Source organism: Cetorhinus maximus, chromosome 25 (genome assembly GCF_964194155.1).
Source record: "Cetorhinus maximus chromosome 25, sCetMax3.hap1.1, whole genome shotgun sequence".
Taxonomy (NCBI): Eukaryota; Metazoa; Chordata; class Chondrichthyes; order Lamniformes; family Cetorhinidae; genus Cetorhinus; species Cetorhinus maximus.
The window spans coordinates 806,397-822,757 of NC_135903.1; the positions used below are offsets into that span (position 1 = coordinate 806,397).

Consider the following 16,361-nt stretch of genomic DNA (forward strand, 5'->3'; position numbering starts at 1 on the left):
AAACAGCCAGTGGTTGTGGTACACATTGGTATCAAAGACATAGGTAAACTAAGGGATGAGGACCTGCAAGCTCAGTACAGGAAGTTAGGAGATAAAACTAAAATGCAGGACCTCAAATGTAGTAATCTTAGGATTACTCCCAGTTCCACGTGCTAGCGAGAGCAGGAATAAGAGGATAGACCAAATGAACACGTGGCTGGATAGATGGTGTAACCGGGAGGGATTCAGATTCTTGAGGCACTGGGACCAGTCTGGGGAAGGTGGGACCTGTACAAAGCGGTTGGGTTGCACCCAGGCAGAGCTGGGACCAGTGTCCTTGCGGGGGCTTTTGTTAATTCTGTTGGGGAGTATTTAAACTAGTGTGCCAGAGGGATGGGATCCCAGGAGTAGGATCAGATAGATCAGATTCAGATCAGAAAAATGGAGGTAGAACATTAGCAAGGGACGTTGTGATAGACATGGAGTTGCAGGAGAAGCAAAATTTCCAAAGTGCCCAGCAAGGGAAATTGACGGGATTAAACTGTTTATACTTCAATGCAAGGAGTATTACAAACAAGGTAGATGAGTTAAGGGCACAGATAGACACATGGCAGCAGGATGTCATTGCTATAACGGAGACCTGGCTAAAGGAGGGACAAAACTGGCAGCTTAATATCCCGAGTCTTCAGGCCATAAGACATAGGAGCAGAAATTAGGCCATTCGGCCCATCAAGTCTGCTCCGCCATTCAATCATGGCTGATAAGTTTCTTAACCCCATTCTCCTGCCTTCTCCCCGTAACCTTTGATCCCCTTACCAATCAAGAACCTATCTATCTCGGTCTTAAATGCACTCAATGACCTGGCCTCCACAGCCTTCTGTGGCAATGAATTCCATAGATTCACCACTCTCTGGCTAAAGACGTTTCTCCTCACCTCTGTTCTAAAAGGTCTTCCCTTTAGTCTGAGGCTGTGCGCTCGGGTCCTAGTCTCTCCCACTAATGGAAACATCTTCCCCACGTCCACTCTATCCAGGCCTTTCAGTATTCTGTAAGTTTCAATCAGATCCCCCCTCATCCTTCTAAACTCCATCGAGTATAGACCCAGAGTCCTCAAACGTTCCTCATATGTTAAGCCTTTCATTCCTGGGATCATTCTCGTGAACCTCCTCTGGACCCTCTCCAGGGCCAGCACATCCTTCCTGAGATACGGGTCCCAAAATTGCTCACAATATTCTAAATGTGGTCTGACCAGAGCCTTATAAAGCCTCAGCAGCACATCCCTGCTTTTATATTCTAGTCCTCTCGAAATAAATGCCTACATTGCATTTGCCTTCCTAACTACCGACTCAACCTGCAAGTTAACCTTAAGAGAATCCTGGACTAGGACTCCCAAGTCCCTTTGCACTCCAGATTTCTGAATTCTCTCCCCATTTAGAACATAGTCTATGCCTCTATTCTTCCTACCCAAGTGCATGACCTCACACTTCCCGACGTTGTATTCCATCTGCCACTTCTTTGCCCATTCTCCTAACCTGTCTAAATCCTTCTGCAGACTCCCCGCCTCCTCAATACTACCTGTCCCTTCACCTATCTTTAGACACGATAGAGTAAGAGATAAAAAAGGAGGAGGGGTAGCACTAATGGTTAAATAATCAATTCCAGTTGTGAGAAGGGATGATATATTAAATGGGTCAACAAACGAGGCTTTATGGATTGAGCTTAGAAATAAAAAAGCGGCAGTCACTCTGCTGGGAGTATACTACAGACCCCCAAGTAGTGAAAGGGAGATAGAAGAACAAATATGTAGGCAAATTTCTGCTTGTAAGAACAATAGGGCAATAATAGTAGGAGACTTCAACTATCCTAATATCAACTGGGATTCAAACAATATAAGGGGCACCGAGGGAGAAAAATTCATGCAGTGTGTCCAGGAAGATTTTTTCAACCAATTAGTGACAAACCCAACGAGAGGAGATGCAATTCTAGATCTAGCCTTGGGAACGAAGAAGGGCAAGTGGGTGAAGTGACAGTTGGCGACCATATCAGGGACAATGATCACAGTTCAGTTAGATTTAGCATTACCATGGAAAAGGACAGAGATAAGGCAGGAGTAAAAGTCTTGAACTGGGGCAAGGCAAATTTTGTAGAAATGAGAAGGGACTTGGCTGAGGTGGACTGGACAGCACTGCTGGAGGATGAAACAGTGGGAAGCACTAAAAAGCGAGATCCTAATTGTACAAAGTAGACATGTCCCCTACAAAAATGAGTGGTACTGCCAAATCTAGACCTCCCTGGTTGTCTAGAGGAATACAGGGGAAGATCAAACAGAAAAAGAAAGCGTACGATAGGCACAAAGAACTAAGCACTGCAGATAACCTAGACGAATGTAGGAAGTGCAGGGATGAAGTAAAAAAGGAAATAAGGAAATCAAAGAGAGGGCATGAAAAAAAAGATTAGCAAGTAAAGTTAAAGATAACCCAAAGATGTTTTACCAAGACATTAATGCTAAAAGGTTAGTTAAGGAAAAAGTGGGACCTATCAGAGATGAAGATGGAAACGTGTGTGTAGATGCAGAGGCTGTGGGAAGGGTTTTGAATGAATATTTTGTCTCCGTATTTACAAAGGAAAGGGAGGATGTAGATATAGTAGTCCAGGAGGGACACTGCGAAATATTGGATGGGGTAGTTGTAAAGAGAGAGGAAGTACGTGAAGGGTTGAAATCCTTGAAAGTTGACAAGTCACCAGGGCCAGATGGATTCCGAGGCTGCTGAAGGAAGTTAGGGAGGAGATAGCAGATGCTCTCCGGATGATTTTCCAAACTTCACTAGATACAGGGGAGGTACTGGAGGAATGCCAACGTAGTTCCATTGTTTAAAAAGGGATCAAAGGAAATGCCAAACAATTATAGGCCAGTTAGTCTTATATTGGTGGTGAGTAAATTAGTAGAATCAATCCTGAGAGATAGGGTTAACTGTCATGTGGAAAGGCATGGACTAGTCAGGGATGGTCAGCATGGATTTGTTAAAGGAAGGTCTTGCCTCACAAATTTGATTGAATCCTTTGAGGAAGTGACAAGAAGGGTTGATGAAGGTAGTGCAGTGGATGTTGTTTTCATGGATTTTAGCAAGGCATTTGACAAGGTCCCACAGGGCAAATTGGTCAGGAAAGTAAAAGCCCATGGGATTCAGGATAATGTGGCAAACTGGATAAAAGGTTGGCTTTGTAACAGGAAACAAAGGGTAATGGTCGCTGGATGCCCTTGCGAATGGAAAGTTGTCTTAAGTGGTGTTCCACAGGGCTCGGTGTTGGGACCCTTGCTGTTTGTGTTATATATTAATGATTTGGACGTGAACATGGGGGGCACAATGGGGAAATTTGCAGATGACACAAAGATTGGCCGAGTAGTGGATAGTGTAGAGGATAGCCATAATCTCCAAAATGATATAGATGAGTTGATGGAGTGGGCGGTAAAGTGGCAGATGGATTTTAACATAGAGAAGTGTGAGGTCATACATTTAGGGAGGTCAGACAGTTACAGGGATTACACAATAAATGGGAATATACTGAGAGGGATAGATGAAGTGAGAGATCCTGGCGTACAAGTACATAGGTACCTGAAGGCAGCAGTTCAAGTAGACCAGGTTGTAAAGAAGGCATATTGAATGCTCTCCTTCATTGGCAGAGGTATAGACTATAAAAGTAAGGATATAATGTTGGAATTGTATAAAACACTGGTGAGGCCACAACTGGAGTATTGTGTGCAGTTCTGGTCACCACATTACAGGAAGGACGTAATATCTCTGGAGAGAGTGCAGAGGAGGTTTACAAGAATGTTGCCAGGGTTAGAAAAGTGTAGCTACGAGGAGAGATTGGATAGGTTGGGGTTATTTTCCTTAGAACAAAGAAGGCTGAGAGGTGACTTGATTGAGGTGTACAAAATTATGAGGGAAATAGATAGAGTGGACAGGATAAAATTGTTTCCCTTGGTGGAGAATTGTAGAACCAGGGGACATAGATTCAAGATAAGTGGCAGAAAATGTAGGGGGGACATGAGGAAGAACTTTTTTACGCAGAGGGTAGTGGGTGTCTGGAATTCGCTGCCCAAGTCGGTGATAGAGGCAGAAACTCTAAACTCTTAAAAAGTACCTGGATCTGCACCTTAAGTGCTGTAAGCTGCAGTGTTATGGGCCCGGTGCAGGAAGGTGGGATTAGAAAGAGCACATAGAAACACGGAAACTAGGAGCAGGAGTAGGCCATTTGGCCCTTCGAGCCTGCTCCGCCATTCATTATGATCATGGCTGATCATCCGACTCAGTAGCCTGCTCCCGCTTTCTCCCCATACTCTTTGATCCCTTTCGCCCCAAGAGCTATATCTAACTCCTTCTTGAAAACATATAATGTTTTGGTCTCAACTACTTTCTGTGGTAACGAATTCCACAGGCTCACAACTCTCTGGGTGAAGAAATTTCTCCTCATCTCAGTCCTAAATGGTCTACCCCGTACCTTCAGACTGTGACCCCTGGTTCTGGACTCCCCCACCATCGGGAACATCCTTCCTGTATCTGCCCTGTCTAGCCCTGTTAGAATTTTATAGGTTTCTATGAGATCCCCCCTCATTCTTCTGAACTCCAGCGAATATAATCCTAATCGACTCAATCTCTCCTCATATGTCAGTCCAGCCATCCCAGGAATCAGTCGGGTAAACCTTCGCTGCACTCCCTCTATAGCAAGTACATCCTTTCTCAGATAAGGAGACTAAAACTGCACACAATATTCCAGGTGTGGTCTCACCAAGGCCCTGTACAATTGCAGCAAGACATCCCTTTTCCTGTATCGAATCCTCTGGCTATGAAGGCCAACATACCATTTGCCTTCTTTACCGCCTGCTGCACTTCCATGCTTACCTTCCGCGACTGGTGTACGAGGACGCCCAGGTCTCGTTGCACATTCTCCCCTCTCAATTTATAGCCATTCAGATAATCTGCCTTTCTATTTTTGCTACCAAAATGGATAACCTCACATTTATCCACAATATACTGCATCTGCCATGCATTTGCCCACTCACTCAGCTTGTCCAAATCACACTGAAGCATCTCTGCATCCTCCTCATAGCTCACCCTCCCATCCAGCTTTGTGTCATCTGCAAATTTGGAGATATTACATTTAATTCCCTCATCTAAATCATTAATATATATTATGAATAACTAGGGTCCCAGCATCGATCCCTGCAGTACCCCACTAGTCACTGCCTGCCATTCGGAAAAAGACCCGTTTATTCCTACTCTTTGTTTCCTGTCTGCCAATCAGTTTTCTATCCATCTCAATACACTACCCCCAATCCCGTGCGCTTTAATTTTACATGCCATTCTCTTATGTGGGACTTTGTCGAAAGCCTTCTGAAAGTCCAAATAAACCACATCCACTGGCTCCCCCTCATCAACTCTACTAGTTACATCTTCAAAAAATTCCAGTAAATTTGTCAGGCATGATTTCCCTTTCATAAATCCATGCTGACTCTGTCAGATTCAACCACTGTTTTCCATGTGCTCAGCTATTAAATCTTTTATAATGGACTCTAGAATTTTCCCCACTACTGAAGTCAGGCTGACTGGTCTATAATTCCTTGTTTTCTCTCTGCCTCCCTTTTTAAATAGTGGGGTTACATTAGCTACCCTCCAGTCTGTAGAAACTGTTCCAGAGTCAATAGAATCTCGGGAGATGACCACCAATGCATCCACTATTTCTAGGGCCATTTCCTTAAGTACTCTGGGATGTAGATTATCAGGGCCCGGGGATTTATTGGCCCTCAATCCAATCAATTTCCCCAACACCATTTCCCTACTAATACTGATTTCTTTCAGTTCCTCCCTCTTACTAATCCCTGTGCTCCCCAACATTTCTGGTATGTTATTAGTGTCTTCCTTTGTGAAGACAGAACCAAAGTATGTATTTAGTTGGTCAACCATTTCTTTGTTCCCCATTATAAATTTCCCTGTTTCTGACTGTAAGGGACCTACATTTGTCTTCACCAATCTTTGGAAGGAAGGGAAAGAGGTGCTCTTTTGCTTTCTAACTTTCTCAGTCTTCAGCAAGCTGTTGTACTCTGTTATAGGAGAAGAAACTAGTTATTTGGTGAGTATCTGGTAAGTGACTATGGTTTATTCTATTCCTAAGGTTCAAAATAGTCTAGCAACTGGTGGTAAAGTTAATAAAATATATAAAAACAAAAGTAAAATATATAATTGAAAAAAAATAATTGATTAATTATAACACACTAAAGGATGTCAGGACAGGTGATGTGTCACAGCTGCAGCATGTAGGGTTCCCTGGATGTCAGTTTGATCCAGGGCAAACACATCTGTAGTGTTTGAAGTTTGAGCAGCTTCAGCTCAGAGTTTGAGTTGGAGGCTGAACTACAGACACTGCGACGCATCAGGGAGTTACCTGGATTCTTTGTACCAGGAGGCAGTCACACCTCTTAGGACAGGGTTTTCTAATTTGGTCAGTGGTCAGGGTCAGGATAGTGTGACTGCTAGTGAGGCAGGTAAGGGGACTCAGAGGGAAGGAGTCCCAGCCTTTACAACTGTCCAACAGGTTTGAGGTTTTTCAGCTTGTTTGGATGAGAGTGGGGGCTCCTGGGTGTCCTTGGGCTGGCATGGACAAGATGGGCTGAATGGCCTCCTTCTGTGCTGTAACTTTTCTATGGTTCTAACTTCAAAAGGATATAGACAAGTTTGTGGAATGGGCGGACAGTTGGTAGATGAAGTTCAATGTGGAAAAATGTGCAGTGATTCATTTTGGTAGGAAGACCATGGTGAGGCAATGTAAAATAGAGTACAATTCTAAGGGGAGTGCAGGAGCAGAGGGACTTGGGTGTATGAGTGTAAGACGTTGAAGGTGGCAAGGTAGGTTGAGAGAGCAGTGAATAAAACATACAGTATCCTGGACATTATTAATAGGGGCAGAGAGTACAATTATAGATTGTTGCACTTGCATGAGACACTAGTTCATCCTCAGCTGGATTATTGCCATAGTGGTATTGTTGGAGTGGTGTCCTGGTATTGTCGCTGGACCAGTAATTCAGAGACCCAGGATAACTGCTCTGGGGACCCAGGTTTGAATCCGCCACGGCAGATGGTGGAAAATCTGGAATTAAAAGCCTAATAATGTCCATGAAACGATTGTTATAAAAACCCATCTGGCTCACGAGTGCCCTTTAGGGAAGGAAATCTGTTGTTCTTACCTGGTCTGACCTACATGGACTCCAGACCCACAGCAATGTGGTTGACTCTCGTTCAGCCGAGCAAGCCACTCAGTTGTATCAAACCGCTACAAAGCCACAAAAAAAGGAAGGAACCGGATGAACCAACCGGCATAGACCTAGGCACTGGAAGCGACAACGGCAGACTCAGCCCTGTCAACTCTGCAAAGTCCTCCTTACTAACATCAGGGGGCTAGTACTAAAATTGGGGGAGCTGTTTCACAAACTAGTCAAGCAACAACCTGACGACGTCATTCTCATGGAATCATATCTTACACATGTCCCAGGCACCACCATCACCCATCCCTAGGGATGTCTTGCCCCATCGACAGAACAGATCCAGCAAAGATGGCGGCACAGTGGTATACAGTCGGGAGGGAGTTGCCCTGAGAGTCCTCAACATCAACTCTGGACACCATGAAGCCTCATGACATCAGATCAAACATGGGCAAGGAAACCTTCTGCTAATTACCACGTACCGCCCTCCCTCAGCTGATGAATCAGTGCTCCTCCTCGTCGAACACCACTTGAAAGATGCACTGAGGGTGGCAAGGGCGCAGAATGTACTCTGGGTGGGGGACTTCAATATCCATCACCAAGAGTGGCTCAGTAGCACCACTACTGACCGAGCTGGCCGAGTCCTAAATGACATAGCTGCTGGACTGGGTCTGCAGCAGGTGGTGAGGGAAAAACACACTTGACCTCATTCTCCTCCTCCAGCCTGCTGCAGATGCATCTGTCCATCGGTGACCACCGCACAGCCATTGTGGCGACGAAGCTCCGCCTTCACATTGAGGATACCCTCCATCGAGTTGTGATGGCATTGCCACCGTGCCAAATGGGATAGATAGAGTGGATGATCCATCTTGGCCTCCTCCGGAGGTCCCCAGCATAACAGGTGTCAGTCTCCAGCCAATTCGATTCACTCCACATAACATCAAGGAACGGCTGAAGGTGCTAGATACTGCAAAGGCCATGACAATATTCCGGCAATAGCACTGAAGACTTGTGCTCCAGAACTTACCATGCCCCTAGCCAAGCAGTTCCAGGACAGCTACAGCACAGGCATCTACCCGGCTATGTGGAAAATTGCCCAGGTATGTCCTGTTCACAAAAAGCAGGACAAATCCAACCCAGCCAATTACCGCCGCATGAGTCTACTCTCGGTCATCAGTAAAGTAATGGAAGGGGTCATCAGCAGTGCTATCAAGCGGCACTTGCTTAGCAATAACCTGCTCACTGACCCCAAGTTTGGGTTCCACCCGGGCTAATCAGCTCCTGACCTCATTACAGCCTTGGTCCAAACATGGACAAAAGAGCTGAACTCCTGAGGTGAGGTGAGAGTGACTGCCCTTTACATCCACTTTTGACCTAGTGTGGCATCAAGGAGTCCTAGCCAAACTGGAGTCAATGGGAATCAGGGGGAAAACTCTCCACTGGCTGGAGTCATACCTAGCACAAAGGAAGATGGTTGTGGTTGTTGGAGGTCAGTCATCTCAGCTCCAGCACATCAGTGCAGGAGTTCCTCAGGGTAGTGTCCTCAGCACAACCGTCTTCAGCTGCTTCATCAATGACCTTCCTTCTTTCATAAGGTCAGAAGTGGGGATATTCGCTGATGATTACACAATGTTCACCATTCGTTACTCCTCAGATACTGAAGCAATCCACGTCCAAATGTGGAAAGACCTGGACAATATCCAGGCTTGGGCTGACAAGTGGCCAAGTAACATTTGCGCCACACAAGTGTCAGGCAATGACTATCTCCAACAAGAGAGAAGCTAACCATCGCCCCATGATGTTCAATATCATTACCATCACTGAACCCCCCACTATCAACATCTTGGGGGTTACCATTGACCAGAAACTGAGCTGGATTAGCCATATAAATACTGTGGCTACAAGAGGAGGTCAGAGGCTAGGAATCCTGCAACGTGTAACTCACCCCCTGGCTCCCAAAGCCTGTCCACCATCTACAAGGCACAAATCAGGAGTGTGATGGAATACTCCCCATTTGCCTGAATGAGTGCAGCTCCAAAAGCACTCAAGGAGCTTGACACTATACAGGACAAAGCAACCTGTTTGATTGGCACCGCATCCACAAACATTAGCACAGTAGCAGCAGTGTGTACTGTCTGTAAGATGCACTGTGGAAGTTCACCAAAGCTCCTTTGACAGCACCTTCCAAACCTACGACCACTGCCATCTAGAAGGACTAGCGCAGCAGATAGATGGGAACACCACCACCTGGAAGTTCCCCTCCAAGTCACTCACCATCCTGACTTGGAAATATATCGCAGTTCCTTCACTGTTGCTGGGTCAAAATCCTGGAACTCACTGCCCCCTCACCAACAGAACTGTGGGTGTACCTACACCATATGTACTGCAGCAGTTTAAGAAGGCAGCTCACCACCACCTTCTTAAGGGCAATTAGGGATGGGCAGTAAATGCTGGCCCAGCCAGTGAAGCCCACATCCCGTGAATGAATAGTAAATAAAAAGTTTTTGGGTGCCGCACTTTAGGAAAGATGTGAAGGCATTGGAGAGGGTGCAGAAAAGATTCACGAGAATGGTTCCAGGGATGAGAAACTTCAGTTATGAAGATAGCATGTAGAAGTTGGTACTTGGTACTGTTTTTATTTTGGAGAGAAGAGAAGACTGAGAAGAGATTTGATAAAGGTATTTAAAATTATGAAGGGTTAGGACAGAGTAGATAGAGAAGAAACTGTTCCCCCTTGTAAAAAGGACAGGAGGGCACAGATTTAAAGTAATTGGCAAAAGAACCAAAAGTGACATTAAAAAACTTTATAATGCAGTGAGTGGCTGCGGCCTGAATGCACTGCCTGAGAGTGTGGTGGAGGCAGGTTTAATCAAGCATTCAAAAGGCAATTAGACTGTTATCTGAAAAGAACGTGTAGAATTACAGGGAGAAGACGGTGGAATGGCACTAGGTGAGTTGCTCATTTGGAGAGCCGATGCAGACACGATGCACCGAATAGCCCAATTCTGTGCTGTAACAATTCTGTGATTCTGTGGGTAGATGCTAATGTTGTCTCTGCAATGGAGCAGCTTGGCTGGGGGTATGGCTAGTTCTGGAGCACAAGTCTTCCAGAGCTGGGATCTTGTCAGGGCCCTTAACCTTTGTTGTGTCCAATGCGCTCAGCTGTTTCTTATGTAGATTGATTGGATGAAGAGTGGCATCTTGGATGCTGGGGATCTCAGGAGGAGGCTGAGATGGATCATCCACTCAGCAGTTCTGGCTCCAAGGTAGTATGCTGGGCTCTACCATCATTCAGGCTGAGGATGTTCTTGGAGCCTCCTCCACCTCGTATTAACTGAATTGTCCATCATCATTTGCAATTTGATGTAATTTATTTACATACCATTATGTAATTCTACTCAATCTGTTTTGTATATCCACTATCCTGGTGCTGAAGAAATTTCTTCTCTCTGGCTTAGTTTCACAAGGCAACTTTGTTTCTTTTTCTCCCAACCCCAACATGACAGGAGGAGGGGAGCGTGGGAACTGTGTATAAAGTCATCACTAAGCATAGCTCATGGACAATAGAATGTGTTTACTTGTGGTATTTCTTATTTGGAAATTACAAGGCAAAGATTACTATTGGATTACTACGTTTTGTTAAATGGCCTGCTTGCTTTGAATATTACTTTGCGAGCATGGATGATTATCTTACTTGGCATTTAGGGTAGTCATCCTTGGTTGCCCAAAATTGTATCTGAACTTCACTTGTCTCAGAAAATTGTGCTGAATTTTAATGCACTGCTTCATCTTTATTACATTGAAAAGAACCACATTGTTGCAAGTCAGAGTTTTTGATTGTTCTCTGTAGCTGGATCTAGAATAACTTGCCAATGTAACCAATTTTGTTTTCACATGTGTGGGTGGGATCCGCAAGATGCCGCAAGGCATTGTATGGAGAAACAAGAAGAATGGACACTTAACCTTGGGAGAAAGGTCAGTGGTAGTGATTGATGACTAGGTCAGAAACAATGTTTTTGGAGGAAGATTAATAAGTAGTTGTCAGAGTTCGTCAGTGCCAGGCAAAGCTGAAGTGGTCTCAGCAATGGTGGGGGTAAAGGAAGGGAGATAAGCAGGAGGTCAGAGACGAAGAACCAAAGTTTGTGGTCGGGGATATAAAACTGCAGGAGATTCTGGCAAATGAAGAATGGATGTAGGTCTGCAGACGACCGGTGATGGGTAATTTTTTGGGGGCTTAATGCGGGATGGAATGCAGGCAGCTGCATTTAGGACAAGCTGGAATATATGGAGGGTAAACATTGGAAAGTCAGCAAAAAGAACATTGAAGAAGTTGAGTTTAGCTATGACAAAAACACACAAGATTTCAACAGTGAAAGAAAAAAAGTATGGCACGGGAATGGAGTTCATGGAGATTCACAAAAACGATGTTCAACTGGTAGGAGTTTAAACACTCCCAGGAATCTGACAGCATGGAGGTTGGTGTAGGATTGAAAAGGATTAAAGAGATAGAGCTAGGTGTCACCAGCGTACATATAGAAACTGATTCCGTGCTTGCAGATAGAAACTGATTCCATACTTGTAGACAGTAGAATGTATTTTCGTGTGTTCCTTGTCTGTCCAGGAGCTACCAGGGAAAGATGGATTTGCTGCTGCATGATTACTTTTTTGACTAACCCTTAAGAGGATTACTCCCAGTGCTATATAATTTAGCCATCTTCAATTTTTTGTTGTGCTGTCTGGAAGCAGCCCCAAGCCAAGTTGGTAACTATGTTGTTGGTGCAGGTGATACAGATTGCTTCCTTGCCCTGCTTTTGTGTCTCTGCAGCATTTGAAAGGATGAGCCACACCTTGTCTTTATTGTCTGGCTTGACGAGATTGCCTTATTTATTCCACACTTACCTGGGTGACCTTAGCCAGAACATGCTTTAACTACAAAACAAAAACAGAATTAACTACATGTGTCTTCCCACATCTGCTTATTTGCTGTTGAACCCTTATCCATGCTTTTGTCACAACCAGATTGGATTATTTGAATGATCTCTTGGTTGGCCACCAATTCTCCACCCTCCCAAAACTTCAGCGCATTAAAAGCTCTCCTGCCTATGCCCTATCTCAGAGAAAATCCTGATAGCTCATCATCCTTTACTTACATTGGCTCCAGTTCCACCACCTCAATTAAAATGATCATTCTGATGTTGAAATCTATCTGACTTCGTCCCTTCCTATTTCTGTACTCCCCTTCAGGGTGCCAGTATCCAGCAGTGACAATGCTGTTGAATGTCAAAGGGAGGTGGTTATTCTCTCTCTTGTTGGAGATGGCCATTGCCTGGCACTTGAGGCATGAATGTTACTGGCCATTTATCAGCCCAAGCTTGAATGTTGTCAAGATCTTGCTGCAAATGGAGATGGACGCCTCAGTATCTGAGGAGTTGTGAATGATGCTGAACATTGTGCAATTATCTGTGAACATCCCCACTTCTAACCTTATGATAGGAGGGGAGGCGATTGATGAAGCAGCTGAAGATGGTTGGGCATAGTGCACATGCAGCGATGCCCTGGGACTGAGATGGTTGACTTCCAAGAATTGCAACCACCTTCGTATGTGCCAGGTATGACTCCAGCCAGTGGAGAATTTTTCCTCTGACTCCAGTTTTGCTAGGATTCCTTGATGCCACACTCAGTCAAATGCTGTCTTCATGTCAAGGGCAGTCACTTTTACCTCACCTCTTGAGTTCAGCTCTCTTGTCCATGTTTGGACCAAGGCTGTAATGAGGTCAGGAGCTTCGTGGCCCTGGCAGAACAGACAGTAAGCATCAGTGAGCAAGTTATTGCTGTATAAGTGCCGCTTGATAACACTGCCAGCGGCACCTTCCATCACTTTGCTGATGATCGAGAGTAGACTGATGGGATGGTAATTGGCCAGGTTGGATTTGTCCTACTTTTTTTTGGACAGGGCCTACCTGGGCAGTTTTCCACATTTTCTGGTATATATAGGTGTTGTAGCTGCACTGGAACAGCTTGACTAGGGGTGTTGCTAGTTTTGGTTGTTTGCTAGTTGTAATATGTATATTGGACAGTGAATTGAGTTTATGTTGATGTGTTTATGCTTAGAAATGGAATTGATTTCTCGAACAACTCTGCACTAGAAATGCAGTGAATCCATGAATATCTGACTGAATGTGACACTTATGTCATCATAACATTAATAAAGGATGATATGTGCAATGTTCAGGGATTCATGCCAAGTCATCAAACCCAGACATACTGAATTGCACTTGGCACATTTAGTAACTGACCTCTGAAGTTCTGACTGCCATGGGAAGATCAGGTGATGTAGAAAAACTTTGTCTTCAGTGCTATTGTATCTGCAAAATCATTTGTGTTTATCTTTCAGTGCCATTGGTTAAGCAAGATCTATATGTCAGTCACCAACTACATTAACATAACTTAAACGAACCTTTAAATGACTACAAGCTTTATTCTCTCCGTCACCCTATCAAGTAGTCCATTCCAAGTAGTCTGCATGAAAGAAGAACATCAACATTGGTTCTAAATGTTGCTGTTTGCTGGGCCTTCTCTTAAGGTTCATCTAAGATGTGGTATTTTGGGTATACCATGTATCATTTAACAGCCTCAAGTTTCTGCTTGGGGTGTAATTGGCACATTGCGCCTGACACTTGTGTGCCTGTCTGCCATATTAAAATTGCACCCAGATTCCTGAACAAACTCATTAACATAGTGCAAATGCAAACCTCCCACAAATTATTTGAGACTTATTAATAACTACAACCTTCCATTCTTGATATAATCTTAGTAAATCTCTCCTCTACCCCTTTTGGTGCATATATCATCATCCCTATGATGTTCCCAGAATTTCACACAGTAGTCTACTTTGAGCTAAATAATGTTTGGGACAGATTGAGTGCTTCTTTGGTTTTGTATTCAGGACTCTTATGTATAAAATCCTTAATTTAATGTACCTTTGAGTGTTGTTTTCTCTGACTTTCCATACAGTATACTGAATCTGGGTCCAAAATCATAAATCTTTGTTTACACTGACGACATCTCCAAATGTTCCTTCCATGGGTCCAATTCTTTTTCAGAATAGCATTTATTTGAATTATAAAAAAAAAATCCCTGCTGTCCCCTTTTTGAACTGCTTACGATCACTTCAGACTCTCATGCCACAGTTAACATTTTTACATTTGTATGCTTTACCAGCAATGAATCTGGCAGTGAGATTTGATCCGCTTAAAAGATCTGCAGTTTAACATCTAACTGCGAACGCATTCTCTTTTGCAATCTTTGATAATTGTCTACAAAGCTACTGATCCTCAAACATACATTGGAACAGCAGTTCTTCAAGATTAATTGACTGTGAAACTGTTTAATATGTTTTTAGGCTGATTTTCGTTGAAGAGAGGAGCTTTGGATTTAGGTTTGTGTGTCCTATTTAAGGATGTTACAACATGGTTAGCATGGTGAAGTGGCTTGGGTAACTTTTCTTTTTCCCAGTGTTTTCTTTTCCATTGCTCTATGTGCCACTGATATTAGATCCTAACCAGAAAATACGACTGAGTTATATTTACAGAGTATCTAGTACTTTTGAGTACTTTATCCTCCTCTTGCGCATAATATTGTGTCCATATACCATCTCACTACAGTTACATCTCTCTTGCTTTCATTCACTGCAACTTTTGCACTTGCCCAATAGTGCAAGAAAAATGGTTTGGAAATATAACATCCAAAATGTAAACCAATAGGCAGCATTTAGTGTTTTAACACATTTCATTTTCCACAGTTCTCTCATGAGCTCTTCTCCTCCTCTGCTCTTCCTAACAGAATCTGATTTATATGTTAATATTCCTCTGCAATAGTTTACATGTTCTCCATTTCTGCCCCCCACTCACCCCAAACGTAAAGGGCAAGTTTTAACTTTGGCTGGCTGCCAAACATCTTTAACATCTAAAGTTTTATTTTGGCAGCAACTGCAAGTTCATGTTGTTTACACATTATGAGAAAAATGAGCTCTAGCAAAACCATCTCAAATAGTCATGTTGGATCCAGGGTCCACACATTGGTGGAGGAGCAGGAATGTTTCTTTGGGGTATCTCATTACAGCAGCCGTAGTTTGAGCTGCCATGTCCTATGGCTGTGAATCTGACTGGGTATGGCGCCCATCTCGGAGATAGGTGAGTTCAGGGACTTTATCCTCAATCAGGCACTGACGCTGGCACCCAAAGTAGTTTGGCTAACCTTCAATATTTTCACCACTTTAAGCCAGAACAGATTGCTATAAGCTAACAGCAGAAATCTTCAGTTCAATAAATGTCTCAACACCTTGGCTGGAGGCCAGCCACAAGCTCAAATTCAAACACTAACCAACAGCGCTAGAAGAAATTCACCATCTGCTGTCTGTACAGCGCACAGCAAATTGTTCATTGCTCAAATCCTTGTATCTTCAGGAGTTCGGATGAATTGCCCTTTCAAGGCACAGTGAAGGCAGGCCAGATCTTTGGCCATATTTAATGCCATTCTGTAAGAGAGCTGAGCCATTTTTTTTATTTTTGTTCCTGGGAGGTGTGTTGCTGGGAAGGCCAGCAATTATTGCTCATCCTAATTGGCCTTGTGAAGGTGGTGTTGAGGCATGTGGTGTAGGTACACCTATAGCTTTTTTTTCTGTAGTGCTTTGATACAACTGAGTGGCTTGCTAGGCCACTTCAGAGGGCAGTTCAGAGGCAACCACATTTCTGTTGATCTGGCGTCACACATAGGCCAGATCAAGTGGCACATTAGTGAACCAGATGGGGTTTTACACCAATTTGATAGTTTCATGATTATTATTAATGAGATATTTCAGCATTTGAGGAGAACAGAGTCAAGTGCATTCAGGACTTGGATTATATTGCTTATAGAATCGGGTCCCAAACACCATTTTTAATGATCTATGGAGTCTCCCGACTCCTACAAAATCCAACCGTTTGAGTTCAGAGGTGACAGAAGCATAATAAGGTTTTTGGCAATAGTGGGAATATGCTTTTCACAGACCAGTGATAGGTTTTTTTCACTCAAACATGACGCGGTTCTTTGTAAATAGTTAATCATTTTAAGGTTGTTTTTTTCA

General features: G+C 43.8%; 1 protein-coding gene across 5 annotated transcripts in view; it reads left to right on the forward strand.

Annotated features, from left to right (window-relative positions):
* LOC144667784 (signal transducer and activator of transcription 5B-like) overlaps positions 1-16,361 on the forward strand; it is a 246,403-nt gene that overhangs the window by 132,123 nt on the left and 97,919 nt on the right. The window contains exon 1 of one of the 5 annotated variants that reach the window (XM_078529228.1): positions 11,190-11,212. The exons of the other annotated variants lie outside the window; for them this stretch is intronic. The gene's annotated coding sequence lies outside the window, so the exon portion shown is untranslated. Of the gene's footprint in view, positions 1-11,189; positions 11,213-16,361 lie in introns of those variants that run through there. 5 annotated transcript variants of the gene reach the window in all.